Source organism: Lissotriton vulgaris, chromosome 2_1, assembly GCF_964263255.1.
Source record: "Lissotriton vulgaris chromosome 2_1, aLisVul1.2, whole genome shotgun sequence".
NCBI lineage: Eukaryota > Metazoa > Chordata > Amphibia > Caudata > Salamandridae > Lissotriton > Lissotriton vulgaris.
The window spans coordinates 1,252,297,974-1,252,313,855 of NC_141687.1; positions in this window are offsets into that span (position 1 = coordinate 1,252,297,974).

The window sequence follows — 15,882 nt, forward strand, 5'->3', positions numbered from 1 at the left end:
TTAAGTTGCAACATATTGATGTGGGAAAGGTGGTGCAAGTATCCAATTTGTGCCAGAGTCATGGAAAAGTACTGTAGAAAGTCTAGTGAGATTGTCTACCTTGAATGCAGCGAATATCTTATGCTGTAACCTAGTGAGGGTCAGAGAGACATCTTGGAATTTCATGAGGTACAGGCCTCTGCCTCTGCTCTGAGTGACTTCATGCTTGTGACCCTCGGTTGGAGTTTCTTCTACTGAGGACTCTGACAGCTGACACCTTTCTAATTTCAGCCTTATTCTACATTTTTCGTTTAGGGTTATCCATTTTAAGGCAGTGTATGAAGAGATAGCGTACTCATGCTTACCTTTGAGAATCATTTGATGAAAGGAATGCTCCATACTTTTTCTTGATTACTTGCATTGTCATTACATAACTAGTTGTCTGCTTTTTGTTATGTAGGGTAAATCTCTTTAGTATTTCTATACCCTTATGCTAAGATTTGTTTATGCAAACCTATTTTGTAACTTATAATTAAACCTTACTAATCTCCTATTCAGTTGCAGACTATATTGTTGAGTGACCAAATTGGTTACTCTGTACTGAAAATATAAATTAGGATTGAATTCTCCCTCGGACCTCGCATGCAGCAGCAAAGACCATCTGGTTTGAGGATACATGTTTAAGTGGGCCCAAGCTTTCTCAACTTCTTCTAGGTAGGGTTTCGCCATTTGGTTTTATTTTGCTCAAATAAATATTCTCTATCATTCTAAACCTGTGTGAAGTCTTTTTGTGGTGTATTCATTGTGTGTCTGTGTTGCACATATACACATTGCCTCTTTAGACTACTCTGTGCCAAGCTATCCGAGGGTGATCACAGGTTATCTTTTAGTGTGTATCTAGCTTACCCTGACTAAAGTGGTGGTTCCTGCCTGGCCTGGGTCCAAGCTTTATCAATTGGTAGCAGAGCAGAATGGTTTTCTCGTGATGTAGAGGGGAGCAGAACCTAACCTAGAATGGTCTAGACCAAATTTTAATGGCACTAGCGCAGAGTTCGGAATCGAGATGCGGAGGATAGAAGGAGTTCCAGTGGTGTATGCCGATACAGTGGGGGCAGCGATGTGGGTATTAGTCGGGTGTGTGAGGATTATGTTTAGTTTGAGTTGAAGTATCAATTGTATGTTGTCTGGATGAGATGTTGTGAGTGTTGTGTGAATGTGGTGTCAAGTTGCTGAAGTTGAAGTTGTTGAGGTTATTATTGGGTCAGGCAAAGACTTAAGATCCATAAAAAACAAATTTGTACTTCATAGAAGAATATGTTGTATTTGTCTGCTAAGGTTTTGTGGGGTTTGTCATGAGACGTCGTCGATGACCCAAATGAGATAGGAAACTTTGTGTGCAAGAGTTATGATAAGTGTGGTGGACCTTTTTGCGCAGAAGAAAAACAGTTCTGATTTAATTGATTCATCCCTGGTCGAGGTTTCAGTTGTGAGAACGTGTTTTTGAGTGATTCAATTCTATCGATCCTTTAGTGGAGAAGACAATTGTTGTTGTTTTCGTATAACCAAAGAGAGTGAGAGAGAGAGAGTGTGGGGAAAAATTGAGATGAAGGATGAACTGATGACAGGATTGAGAATGACGTCAGAGTGTGCCTAGCTGAAATAGGTCAGTTGGTTTAACGCTGTGCTGGGATTGGTTGTGTTTATCATCTGGCGTTGCATTGTTACTACCAGTTGCATTGTTATGGAATTTGACATTTATTGACTCTGGAATTGATTGTAATTGATTAGGTCAGAAATTTCAAAAATTAGATGTTTTAAAGAAATAACTGACATGATACAAGTGGATTTAGATGTACCTACTAGAGTTGGCAAGGAAGCGCCACCGAAGTATACACCAGCTCATTATATGGCGACGAATACAGGAAGGGCTGCATACTATTATTTGGCTTAAAACTTGGCACAGGGTCAAAGAGAAAGAGGGTGCATTAATATGTTCATGTTATGGTGCTTTTAATTTGAGAGAAATTGGCCATTTGAGAGGAATATTGTTGGCAATGAAACCCTCACCTAGACCCACACAGTTTGAAGCATTTAATGCATGGGAACGTGCAACGCATGTAAAACAAAGAGTCAAATATCAAGGGAGGATGAAGAAAGTGATGCATGCATATGCAGATGCGAGATGGGATGATAAGCAAAGGAGATGTAGAGTAGATATGATTGAGGTAGCAAGATTATACCCTGCCATAACAAGCAGGAGAAATGATGCTGAGAGAAGGAGAAAGGAAAAGAAAAATGTGGGAGATGGGTATGAGGACAGTGACAGTGATGCAAGGGCCCCCATAAAATCAAACACACTTTGGAGGTGGGGGAAATATAAATGCCACTTGTAGTTCTGGAAGTGCTTCAGCACCGGTTGCTTCTAGCTCTGTTGTTGTCTGGGTCATATCAACTGGTACAACACAATTTATAGCAGGCGGGAATATGGTAACGTGTGTTTTAGGCTCTTCAGGAAATTGTAACCCAAATTTGTCTTCAAAACGTCTGGATATTCTTACAGTGCTGTTTAGTATTGGTCCTATAATATAATCCCTGTGTAAGATCCTAGTCCTTGCTATCATGGAAGCTTAGATATCAGAAAGAGGAGCAGATGCCAGAGAATGCAATTTGTCCCATTGATTGGAATGAATGCGAGCTCACCGTGCGCAGCAAGTACAGATCCTTCTGTAGTACAGAATGAATACAGACCTATAAGGTCTTTTCCTGGATTGGCAGGTATGGATTCACCTGTATAGAAAACTCTACCAAATGTACAAAATAGTACTCATCAAGAAAGCACTACACAAAGAAAGGCTTCAGAGGGCCAACATCTATTTGATGTCCAAGACATAGAGCAATAGTTGAAGGAGCATAATAATAATAATTCAAGTGAAAATAAGAGTGCAGAGGTGAGCGATGGAACTATAAATTCAGCTATAAAGGTGGATTTGATTTGATTAAAAACTGAATTAGGTAAAATGATAAGTCAGAGTCTGGAGCTCATTGAATAGATCTCTACCAAGAAAGTGAACTACTATTTATGAGTAAAGTTGTCAATAGGAGAGTGAGACAGGCACATGAGAAATTTTCCAAATTGGCTCAGAGATATGATGTTGATATGGAATTAGCAAAAGCTTTACAGAAAAGTCACAGTCTAGCATTTAGCCATCAGGATATAGAGAATCTGACATTACCAGGTTTAAAGACCCAAATCCAAGCATTAATTCTAAATATTCAGATTTGGAGTACATTGGACAAATGGGAAGACAGATATGCAAAAAGAAAGATTTTTAAAGAAAAATGGGAGAACTTTCTCCTTTAGGGGAAACAGGACTGGGTGTCAAGGCTTTCCCTTGCGAGAAGTACAGAATGGAGGATATATGCCTGCATCCTGGAGTGGGGGTGAACTTGCGGCATTTAGCAATGATTTCCCAAGGTTGAGAGAGAAGCCTGTAGAGTGTTACAAACAAGTTGATCGCTTTGTAAAATGTCAAAGGTGTGTGGATTAATCTGAATATGTAGTTCGAGATTGTAGTCCCCAGTGATTTGTGATCAGCATGTAAAATAGCTACAGAATGGCCTGAAGGTGAGCCTGAGAGATACCCGATGACAAATGGTCCGTCACCCACAGTGATTAAGAAATACGAACCGCTGATTACTTGGCTAAAGTCTAAGGTGCCCCCACAAGATATTTATTGGGTCAAAATTGATAGGACGATCCTAGAACCAAAGGAGACAATTCATGCTTTTTGCAAAAGATTATTGTAGTCTTTTAAATAGTATAGCGGGATGGACACCCTTGACCATTGAGTCCAAAGATATGGGACAGTTTGTGTCCAGGTTTGTGACTGAGGGTGGAGGAAGACGGTACACTTGGCGCAGTCTTGGAGGTAGTCCACAGTGGACCATATGTTGACGCTGATGTAGATGGTCTCAATGTCACTTTCCTAATTGACACTGTTGCTACCCGCTCTACTGTGAGAATGGCAGAGGTTCCAAACCTACCCCTCTGGAGAAAAATAATCCAATTTGTAGGAGTTGCAAATAAGAAACTAGCAAATTCCCTGTCTGCAGAAGCACCTGTGAAGATAGGGACATTTGAGGATAATCACTAATTTGTGGTACATGATTCGAGTCCTGTATGCCTTTTGGGACGTGATCTGTTGTGCAAATTAAACTGTAGTATATGTTGCACCACAAAGGCCATTGAGCTTCAAACAACTGATGAGGGCATTGCTTTTATGTTAGCTAATCGGAATCTGCATGTCTCATTATTTCCCCTGTTAACAGTGGAAGTTTTGCAGTTGGATCTTAGAGATGCGGTAAGAGACATAGTGAGGGATTTTTTTGGAAAGGACATCCGACTCATTAAAGGAGGTAAGCCTGTCCGTATACAAATAAAGCCAAATGCTGAATGCCAAGAACTCCACAGTACAATCTGACACCCAAGACAGTAGCTGGAAGTACACCTGTCACTGAGACTATGATTGAACAAGGCATTTTGAAAGAGATCCTGGGGAGTCCATGTAACTCACCTATTATGGGCTTACAAAAGCCAAGCGGTAAATATAGCATTGTGCAGGTTCGCCGCAAAATTATTAACATAGGGGTTCCTTGTTGTCCCGTGGTACCCGATCTCTCTGTGATACTGTTTGAGATTCCATGTGGGGCTACGCTGGCAATAGCGCAGTGGCAGTGAAGCCGCAAGTCAGCAGGGGTTCGCCCGGGCTAGACAGTCATTTGCGAAGTAAGACCCGGAACGCACAGCGGACCGGGTGCGGGAGCGCCCGTGGTATGCTGACAGGGGAGAAGTAGCGCGGAGGCCATCGCTACATCCCCACAATACGTGGATCACCCGGCGATGTAGTAGAGGGACCCCAGGAGTCCTCATTGTTGCAGTGCGCGGGGACCTGACGGAGGACGCTGGAGAGGTATTAGTGCTCAATGCACCAGTACCAGGAGACAGTGGATTGAGACCGACTACGGCGATTGACCTCTAATGGAGTTGGAACATTGCCACGAGGTGAGAGGCGTGGAAGCCGCTGCTGGGCCTACACAGACATTTAGTGCTACTCGGTTGGGGCCTCACGACTGCAACTCTGACCTTTAGAGGTACCTTTGTGTTACTGTACACTTGCACAGGCTTGCGGTGTGGCTCGGTTTCCATGCTGCGGGGGCGTCAGCACGGTCTGCCTTGGAGTGCCGGGGTGGGCCTGAAAGCCCCTTCCTGAAGTAGTAGGCTCAGTCGTAGAGTGCAGGCAGCGCGGATTCGAAAGGTGCCCTGAGAGAAGACATCGTTTGTGACTTGAGTTCGAAAGTAGAGTTCACCAGGCCATCCAAAATCCACCACGAGGGGCTGGGACTTTGTGTGTCACAGAACGCAGTGGACTGCTGTCTTTTCACGGGTCTCTCCGGTGGTGTGCCGCCCCTCTGTGCTGGATACACGCAGCCAAGATGGGCAAGGGAGACAAAACGCAGAGCAAATTGCCCTTTGCGCAGGGGCGCTCACAGTTGCGGGGGGCCCCCGGCGGAGGACAGTGTGCACACGCAGTCGGTGGAAGATCAGGTAGCTGGCACGTATATGCTGTTGTCCATGGAAAAAGGCCTACAGACCAGCATGTCTTCCCTGGGCACAAAGATCGATGCACTCACTTATAGAATGGACTGCATGGCGGAGCGCCTTGACAAACATGCTGAAGGGCTGGACATGTCGGAGAGGAGAATAACGGAAGTAGAGGAGGCCCAGACGGAGCTGGACACTGGCCACAAGAAGCTGGAAAAGATCATGCAAGGCAAAATAGAGGATTTGGAGGCCCGCTCAGGACGCTGTAACCTCCACATCATGGGCCTGCCAGAAATCACTCAGACGGGCAACATGGAGACATTTGTGGAAAGGCTCCTCACCTCTTGGGTGAGGGGGTGTTCTCATCGATGTTCGTTGTGGAGCGATCCCACCGCTCGCTGGGCCCTCGCCCGCACCCCAGAGCACCACCTCGCCCTATCATCGCTAAGCTGCTTAATTATCGCAACAGGGACACTGCCCTCTGGATGGCAAGGGTCAGAAAAACACTGCAATATGAGGGCTCGGAGGTCTCGCTTTATCCTGACTTCACAGCTAGGGTCCAGGAGGCGCGTAAGCATTTTGCTCCCTTCAAGAGACAACTCAGGGACCTTGGTCTAGACTACGCAATGTTGTACCCGGCTAAGCTATGGGTCAACCGGCAGGGCCACTCACACCTCTTCACTGACCCAAGGGCCCTAAAACAAGCGCTGAAAGGATAGTCGAGGGAACAAGCTAGTGGCGAGAACAGATCATCGGAAGGAGATGGAAGGAGCAGCCAACTCAACGAACAGAGTGACCCTGAGCGACGCACAGTATGGTAGGATTAGCCCATAGCGATTGTGATGCCTTGTACATAGGTTAGTGCCTCCAAGAGAGGTGGAAGGAGCAGTAATTCTAGCGGTTCTGGGTATATTGCCCTTGGATTGACGCAGAGACGCTGTGACTGATGAGACTCAGGGGGGTGGTTAGGGTCCAATGTATGGGGCGAAACTGATGGCTTGATATGTATCTACTCATCTTCCTGCTGAGGCGGATGGTGGGAATACTGTCAGGGGAGGGGGGTATTCGGGACAGGACTGAATGAACGTTATCACTAGTACTGTTTTGGTGTTCCCGTTTCCGCTTGGCGTGGCGGTAACGGGTGCGCAGCTTGACAAGTGTTATGTGCGACTATAGTGGATATAGGCTGCTCCGCGACCTTGGCCCCCACGCGCAATGCACCCCTCTTGGTCCTGCGAAGACCAGGATGTTCTCAGTGGGTTTTGGTTTAAGGTCGGTGGGTGGGGAGCACTGTAAGGCCAGGATTACGGGCGGTTTTCTGTGGGTGGGGGGATGGGCGTTCTGGGAGGGGAGTTCTGGCAGGGAGGAGGGGGAGGGAAATGTATTTGGCTTCGAACATGCAATTGATCACAGTTACACACATGACATGCGAGCACAACAAATTCAGAACTAACTGTGATGGCGCATATGGATAACCTGGGCGGCTACACACCGACACCCTCGATAAGAGCACTCACATGGAACGTCCGTGGCCTAAATGTCCACAGGAAAGTATGGAAGGTGCTTAGCTACCTGCAACGGCAGCACATTGACCTAGCGCTCCTTCAGGAGACACATCTTCCATTAGCAAGCAGAATGCTTCGCATCAGGGGCCTTGAGGGTAATGTAAACGCGGCGGGATTCACAGCGCTTGCCAGAGGTGTGCTCACCTGGGTGAACCCCAAAATCGAAATTTGCTCTTCAACTCCTCAGGGCAGATGTGACGGGTAGATTTGTTATTTCCAAGTGCATGGGGCAGGGGATGGACTTTTTGATAATCAATGTAAATGGCCCGAATTACGACTCCCCAGACTTTTACAAATCCCTGGCAGCGATAGCAAGAGAATACGACTCAGAGCATCAGTTGTGGGACAGCGACTTCAATCTAGTGCTTGACCCCTCCCTGGACAGATCTATGGGTCCCCCCGTAGGCAGACGGCTGCAGCGCTAACTCTGCAAAGCGTAATCACCAGCCTGAACCTTGATGATGTGTGGAGGTCGCGACATCCCGGACAGGGTGGGTACACACACTAGTCGGCTTACTATGATATTCATACCAAAATAGACTACTGGCTGGCACCCTTCTCTGTGCTGGGTCGAGTTAGAGACTGTACGGTTCTTCCGCAGACACTGTCGGACCACTCGCCGGTGCTGTTACTGTTAGCTGCCCCCAGGAGAACTATACCACAGTTCACATTGAGATTCCCATCCTACTCCCTACTGGGCCCTCTGTTCCGTGGGGAACTAGCTGAGGCTATAGACACCTTTTTTGAGACAAATGTGGGCTCCATTGACAGCTTCCCCTTGGTGTGGAAGGCCTTCAAAGTCTATATAAGGGGTATAGCGATGTCAAAACACTCAGGGGTACTCAAGGCCATCAGGCAGAGATTGACAGAGCCGGAACGCGAATTAGGACTTTTGGAGGAACGACAGAGGAGACACCCAGACACTGCAAAAAAAGCTGAGATGAAGTCACTACTGACCGAATACCATGAGGAAGCAGATAGGGAAGTGAAGCAAATGGGGAAATATGCTACTGCACGGACTTATGGCGAGGGTGAGATACCGGGCACTGTCCTGGCTCGAATACTGTGCTGGAAGAAGGGTAGACAACTAGTGCCAGAAATAAAATCTAGAGGGGACGAGAATGACATCGCCCAGACCTTTAAAGACTACTATGCTGAGCTGTACACGTCCAAAAGTGGAGATCTGGACGACGATATACTCGATTACCTGGAACACATCAACTTACCTTCCCTCACTAACACGCACAGGGAATTCCTGATGCTCCCAATAGAAAAAGATGAAATAGTTGAAGCCCTCACGGGGATGCATGCGTGTAGCGCACCAGGATCTGATGGCCTCACGATAGGATTTTATAAGGCTTTGCAGGAGAAACTCCTTCCGCACCTCTCTAGTCTGTTTGATGACATCTGCGTAGAGGGTAGCATGCCGCAAACAATTAGGGAGGCTCTCCTCATGACGATACTAAAGCCAGGCAAGGCACCGGGACGACTGCAGTTCGTACAGACCACTCTCACTGCTTAATGTTGACACTAAAATATTCACCAAGGTTCTTGCTAACCGCCTGGCTCTTTTAGCCCCTCGGCTAGTCGCACCGGAACAAGCGGGCTTCATCCCCAGTAGGAACCTAACATACAACATACGCACAGTTCTGGACACCATGCAACATGTAAAGCAAGATCGGAAGGCGCTCGCTGTCTTCTTAGACTTGGAGAAGGCCTTCGACTCTGTGGAGTGGCCGTTCATGCGTCTGGTGTTGCAGAGGATGGGCCCTCGGGGAGCCGTTCCTGCAAATGGTGGGGGCATTGTACCACAACCCAAAAGCCAGAGTTCGCCTTGGCGACTTGGTCACTGACCCCTTATCGATAAGCAGGGGGATACGGCAGGGTTGCCCGCTTTCGCCGCTCCTATACACCTTAGAGGCTGAGCCATTGGCGTGTGCGTTACGAGAGTACCACGTTAATGAGGGCATCGGGTTCCCCACATACAGAATACTAGTCTCGATGTATGCGGACGATACTTTGCTATACATCCGAGACCCGGAAACCAACTTGTCCTCGGTTTTAAGAGAGTTAAAGCTTTTTGGCGCCCTCTCGGGCCTCAAGGTCAACTGGACAAAGTCCCTGGCATTCCCACTCTCCCCGGTAACTCATAACATGGACATGGAGTACCCACTGCAGTGGACAACGGACTCCTTTCGATATTTAGGTGTAAGACTTCATACAGACTCGGAGACCCTGTTCAGGGAGAATTATGGCATTGCCTATAGCAAATTGGAGGAAGATGTGGACTCCTGGTGCAGGCTTCCTATCACACTACTCGGATGAATATCAATTATGAAAATGGTTGTGCTGCCTAGACCTTTGTTCCCATTCGTCAACCTTCCGATAGTGTTGCCAAAAACGTTTTTTCAGAGACTTACACAGCTCATGATCAAATTGGCATGGGCCGGTAAGCAGCCCCGAGCAAAGTGGTCGCTCCTCGTGCTCCCTTATAGTATGAGAGGCCTAGGCACCCCAAACTTGGAGCTTTATTATAGAGTTGCGCAAGAATCACATCTCCACACCTGGCTTCATGGTGATAGCTGCATTCCTCATCCTCATGGAAAAAGTATCCGCCAGTCCGTTTTCGCTTCCGGCAACTATTTTTACCCCGGTAGGTCGCAGGACTGGAATCCTTGATTTCATAGCAGCGACTAATCACGCGTGGCACAGCCTTCTACAACAGCAAGGAGGTGCATTACTTTACTCACCATCGATGCCGGTTGAATGGGCCCAGTGGCTGTCCCCTATTAAAGAGAGGGGAGTGGTTCATGCACTGCACAAGCTTAACATTAAGACTGCTTCTGGACGACACAGCGAAAGCCTTGGAACAGATCCTTGACGGCGTGGGGGACCCCCTCACTGCTGCCTAGATTCCAATTCCAGAGTGCGCAGTCACCTCTTGGAGCTTTTAGGAGACGACTTGGCGGAACCGCCGGAAGTTCCAGGGCTCACATATGTCATAAAGACTGACTCTCCCCAGAAGTTAATGTCCTCCCTTTACAAACTGGCAATGGTACACAGGGAACAACAGTACACGAAGGCCCGACTGGCCTGGCAGAGAGACTTACAGGTAGTCATTGATGACGACATGTGGCGGTATTGCTGCGCAAACACTAGGAGGATATACTGAATGGCAGGCACAGATTAGTACACTTTAAGTTCCTCAACAGAGTGTATTATACCCCAGAAAGACTACACAGGTATGGCCTCTGTACCACCGCAGAATGTGAGAGGTGTCATGCACCTGACGCAAGCTTCCTACATCTAGCATGGCAATACCCAGTTGTGCAGGCTTTTTGGGTGAAGGTCTTTGCTGATGTCAGCCATATTGTGGAGACTGAATTAGTACAAGACCCTGCGCTGGCCCTGCTAGGACATTCCAGATGGCTGCCTTACGCAATTCGCCGTCTGGTGGACATGGGTATGCTAGTGGCGAGGCGGGTGGTTGCACACTGTTGGATGAAGGGTCCGGCGCCCACACCTAAACTATGCGCACATGATATGCTGTACGCAGTCTGAGAATTACAGTGAGTTACTGCCACCAGCCAGTCGCCCTAAGAATTTTTGGGGACTATATCACACTTATCTTAGCGGCAGAAATGAGGCAGACACTCCCGGGAATGGCTAGCCACAGAGGTAGTATCCTAGATCAGTGCTCTGGGAAGCATACAGCGGGGCTAATGTAGCGAATTGATTCCCACGCTAATAGGAGGGGGGGGTGCCAAAGTCATGGATTTGAGTCCTCTTTTAAAGTATGCTTCAATTTTTGCTGTAGATCCGCTGCCTGCCCTATAACGGGTTGTTGGCTGAATGGCTGTGTTTAGTCTAACGACGGGTTCCTTCAGTGTTGACCTGAAATGATTCACCACATGTATCAGTTTGGTGGGAGGGGGATGTAACTGATTGTCATGTTCTTGATTGCTAAACTCAATAAAAAGTGTTAATAAAAAAATAAAATAAAAAACAAACATAGAAAAATACCAGCAGAGGCGTCAAGGGCAGGCTTAATCATTGGACTCCTATATCTTTGTTTTCCTTTTCTTATTAAACACGTATCTTTCACACCAATCAAGTATCCGGAGCCAAAAATCATGATTGCTGACACCCAACATGTCTAAGGAGGCTATATATTTAACAGAAAGAACCCAGTTTTCAAAGCTTGCAGGAATTGCAGACACCCAAAGCTTACAGATCTCCCTGCGTGCCAATAGTATACTGTAAAAGATCAGCCTTGCCTGGTCACTTGTATCACCAGTGAATCAAACTGCCCAAAAATAACAAGCATAACGCTTACCTCGATGTTGATTGTAATAGATTCATTCAGGGCCTTACTCACGTCCATCCAAAAGACCTGAAGTTCTGGTCACGTCACAAACATTTGAACATCATCCTCTTTCATACTACCACATTTTGGACATGCAACATCGCCTTCTCTCCCAAACTTTGACAGTCTCTTGGGGGACCAATAAGCTCTGTGAATGGAAAAGAGGTGATTCCTTCTAAGGTATGCAGGCTTGACTATTTTAAATAACATGATCATAGATACTTGCCATTGATGTTCTAAAGATGCCTCCGGCAAGTATCTTCCCCATAATTTTGTTGGCAGAGTGAAGTCTCCTTTCTCCGAATCAGCCAGCAGTCAGTAAATTGCTGCCAGCTCCTTCTTAAGTAAGGTCTCTGACATCAAATGTGTTTCCAGATCTTTTTGTTCCCCAATTATTGTACCCATAGCAAAGTACCAACTTCTCATTTGCAGGTATTTAAATCTGGACAGTTGGTAGTCAGTTTCTTGATTACACACTTCCCACGAAATCAGCACCCCTTCTATAATTATATGTTCCCAACGTACTAAGCCTGCATTCAATAGTGGTCTTGCAAAAGTGTCCTTCGTCCATTCTGGGAAACCTGGGGAGTCCCAGATAGGGGCCAGCAGACAATGGTAAGGAATTTTTGCAATTTTCCTGATCTTATACAAAATTTCAGCTAAACCTTTTAGAAATGTTAGCCTTACTTTTTTAAAGTACTTTGGCTCTGCATATTTAAACATAAAACCTTGTTCGCCTCCTTGCTCTAAATTTGACACCATAGCCCACATGCCTCCCATCTTCGTTGTACTTGGGCTGCCAAACAAACTTCTTCCATTCTTTAAAAGAAAAGTCCAGGAGCAGTAAAGCAGGTTTGGCAGAGCCGAGCCTCCATTCTCTACCCTCCTTCTTAGTTTTTTCCATGCTATTCTGGGGTCTTTGTTCGAACAAATGAAGGTACCAATTTGACTTTGCATGTTCTTTAGCCATTCCTTCCTGAAGGGCAAGGGTATTGTATCAAAAAGAAAGGTGAACTTCGGGAGGATTATCATTTTAATTATGTACACCGTCCCATAAAAGATAACTGAAGGTGGGACCATATCTTTAGAAGTCTGCAAGCCTCCTTTTTTACCTTCTCGAAATTTACCTTGGTGATTTTTTTGATGCCCTGTGTTATTATGACTCCCAGGTATCTCATTTCTTCTTTCTTGGCCACCCCTTCCATCTCTAGGTTCCAGGTCATGCTCTCCGTTTTGTCCTTATTGATCTAATAACCCGAGACCTTCCCAAAGTTGGTCATCAGAGTCATGATCCTCTCTAAGGTGTCTACCAGTTTTGTGGTGTAAACGAGAATGTCATCAGCATATAGACCCATTTTTTTGTACCAATCTTTGTACTTAAAAGGAGAAATGGCCAGATCCTCCCTGATTTTCCTGGCTAGTGGCTCAATGTAGAGATTAAAAAGGAAGAGTGACAGCGGGCAACCATGCCTTGTGCCTCTAGTAACGCGTAACGGATCTGTTAAAGAGCCGTTAACTAAGACTCTGGCTACTGGAGATTCATAAATGTCTGCCAAAGCATTGCAAAATTTTGATCCCAGATTTGAAAACTTTGCCGCAGCTTTTAAATAAGTCCAATTAACCATGTCAAAGGCCTTTGCGGCATCTAAGGCCACCACGGCCAGAAGAAGTTTGTATGTCATGGCTCGGTCAATAGAGGCCACCTGGGTATATGTTAAATCTTTTAAAGCTCTGCCCCGTATAAAACCCTTCTGGTCATCATGGACCATTCCAGCCATTCCCCGTTTAACCTATCGGCCAAAATCTTAGCATTGATTTTATAGTCGCTATTTAATAATGATATTGCCCGATAGAAATCACATTTTTGGGGGGTTTTCCCTGGCTTCGAAATGAAAGATATACAGCTACATGCATCATTGTAGGAATTTGCGATTCCTAAATTGCGAAAATTAAGGAATCGCAATTTAGGAATCGCAAATTCCTATGCATCAAAAAATCGCAAATTTTTTTGCGATTCCCTAATTTTCCTTATTTGCGATTCCTTAATTGCGAATCGCAAATAAGGAAACGCTTTACATTGATTCCTATGGGACTAGAGGCCCATAGGAATCAATGGAAAGGCATTCTTATTTTGCGAATTCGCAATTAAGGAATCGCAAATTGAGAATGCAATTTCAAGGGTGCAAAGGGGGTCCAAAGGACCCCCCCCTGCACCGCTGGAATGTCATGTAAGTACATTTTACTCACACACATGTCTCAAGGGCATGTGTGTGTGTAAAATGTAAGTTTCAAAAATGCATTTATTTGCATTTTTGAAACTTTTTACAAATTACCATGAAGGTGTAGTTCATGGTAATTTTTACCTTTAAAATTGCGAAATCGCAAAAAAAAAATCATGCATAGCATTTAAGAAATCGCAATATTTGCGATTTCTTAAATGCTATCGCAATTTGAGAAATCGCAAAAAATTGCGATTTCTTAAATTGCGAGAAATGGGAAATGAATGATGCATCCCAAAAACTGATTTTGGAATCGCAAACGGCCGAATTTTGCGATTCGCACCGTTTGCGATTCCAAAATCGTTTGATGCATGTGCCTGAAAGTAGCCTCGTTCCAGGAAGCCGGCACTGCGGACCTTCCAATAAATAGGACATTAAATAGCCTTGTCATTATGGGGGTTAATGTATCGCCCAAAGCCTTATAGACTTCTTGAGGTAGACCGTCAGGTCCAGGAGTTTTCCCCTTATTGAGCTGGCTAATTACCTTCTCTATTTCATCAATTTCCATTCCCTTGTTTAGGAGCCTAACTTTATCAGGGGAACTGGAGGGTTACATAGTCCTGTCCTAACCACTCCTTTATTTCTTCTTCTGTTGGCTCTAGGTCTTCACGATACACTTTGCTGAAGTGGCTATGAAAAGTTTGCTCTATTCGTGTTGTATCTTCGATCAAGGCCCCAGTTTGCTCGCATATCACCTGGTCCATCGATTCCTCGCTTGCTCTTTCTTCGCCTGCCAGGGCAGCAACTTGTTACACCCTTCGCTGTACCCATATTGTATTGTATTGTATTGTATCTGGGTTTTGTATCGCGCCAACTCACCGACAGGTCTCAAAGCACTTCTGACCAAGTACAGCAACAAGAAACAAGAAGAAAGTATAGAAATATTGACCTAACTACAGAGATGTAAGCGCGTCCTTGAAAAGTAAGGTTTTCAAGGATTTCCTAAAGCGGAGAAGGTTGGATTCTCTACGAAGCACCTCCGGCATAATGAGCTAAACGACTGGCCTCCCACCTACTCCTCACCCTGTCCTCAAGAACTATTGCTAACTTGGACTTAACGTGTGTTATTTCCTGCTGCATTCTTGCCCTTACCTCTTCCTCTGTATCTGGATCGATTATTACCTTTTCTAAAGCGCAAAGCTGTTCCTCCTGAGCTGATACTACTTCATGGTATCTAAGGCCTTATAAGCATCCCTGGTCATACCCGGTGAAGCCGAGCCACAGTTGTAATTAAAAAACTCCTCAGTCTCTTTGCTGAACATTTCAATAACTTTCTCATCTTGGAGGACCTTACGGTCTAAAGTCCACCTAGATTGAGCTGCCAGCTCACCGAACTTCATTTGGAGAATCCGTGTTGAGTGGTAAGACAGGTGAACTCCCACATGATCGATACGGGGGGCCACACCCTTTATATTGCCATCAATGAGAAAATAATCTATTGTGGACTGGTGTTTATACTTTTTACTATAGAAGGTGAAGCCTTTCTGTGTACCTGCTCTATGACACCAAAGGTCGCACAGTCCCAGTTCAAGCGAATATAATGTTGTGTAACAAATGAACCTCTAAACACATACATTTTGTCTCACTAGCCTCAAAATAAGCCATATCAGGAACTTAGATTTTCATTCATAGTGTTAATGAGTACGTTTGTTAAACTCCTTTATTAGACACAATTTATATTATTGTATCTGTTACACTTGGAGCCCTCTAAATATACAGTACTCCATCTTCTTTTAGTAACGTTAATCACATAGTATATTTTCAAGTGCTTACTACTCATGATTATGACACACTCCTACAGTATTTTAGGATGAAATCAAAAGAAAGCTGCTCCAAAGTTGAGATATGAATTTCTGCAAAAATACTGCTTAGAAGTCATTAGCTGTCCAAAGTTTACTTGTGTTCAAAAGAGACATGCAAATCCAAAGTTAAGGCAGACAGTGTGGAGGGCAGGCCGGCTACAGGTCTCAAGCAGGGCCCTATGAGAAAGTACCTTGGATGGAGCAAAGCTTCGATGCTGATGGCTCTATGCATCAATCTTTTACAAGCAGTTGGGTTTCTGTGTTGTCATGTCATGTCATGTCAAAAGTT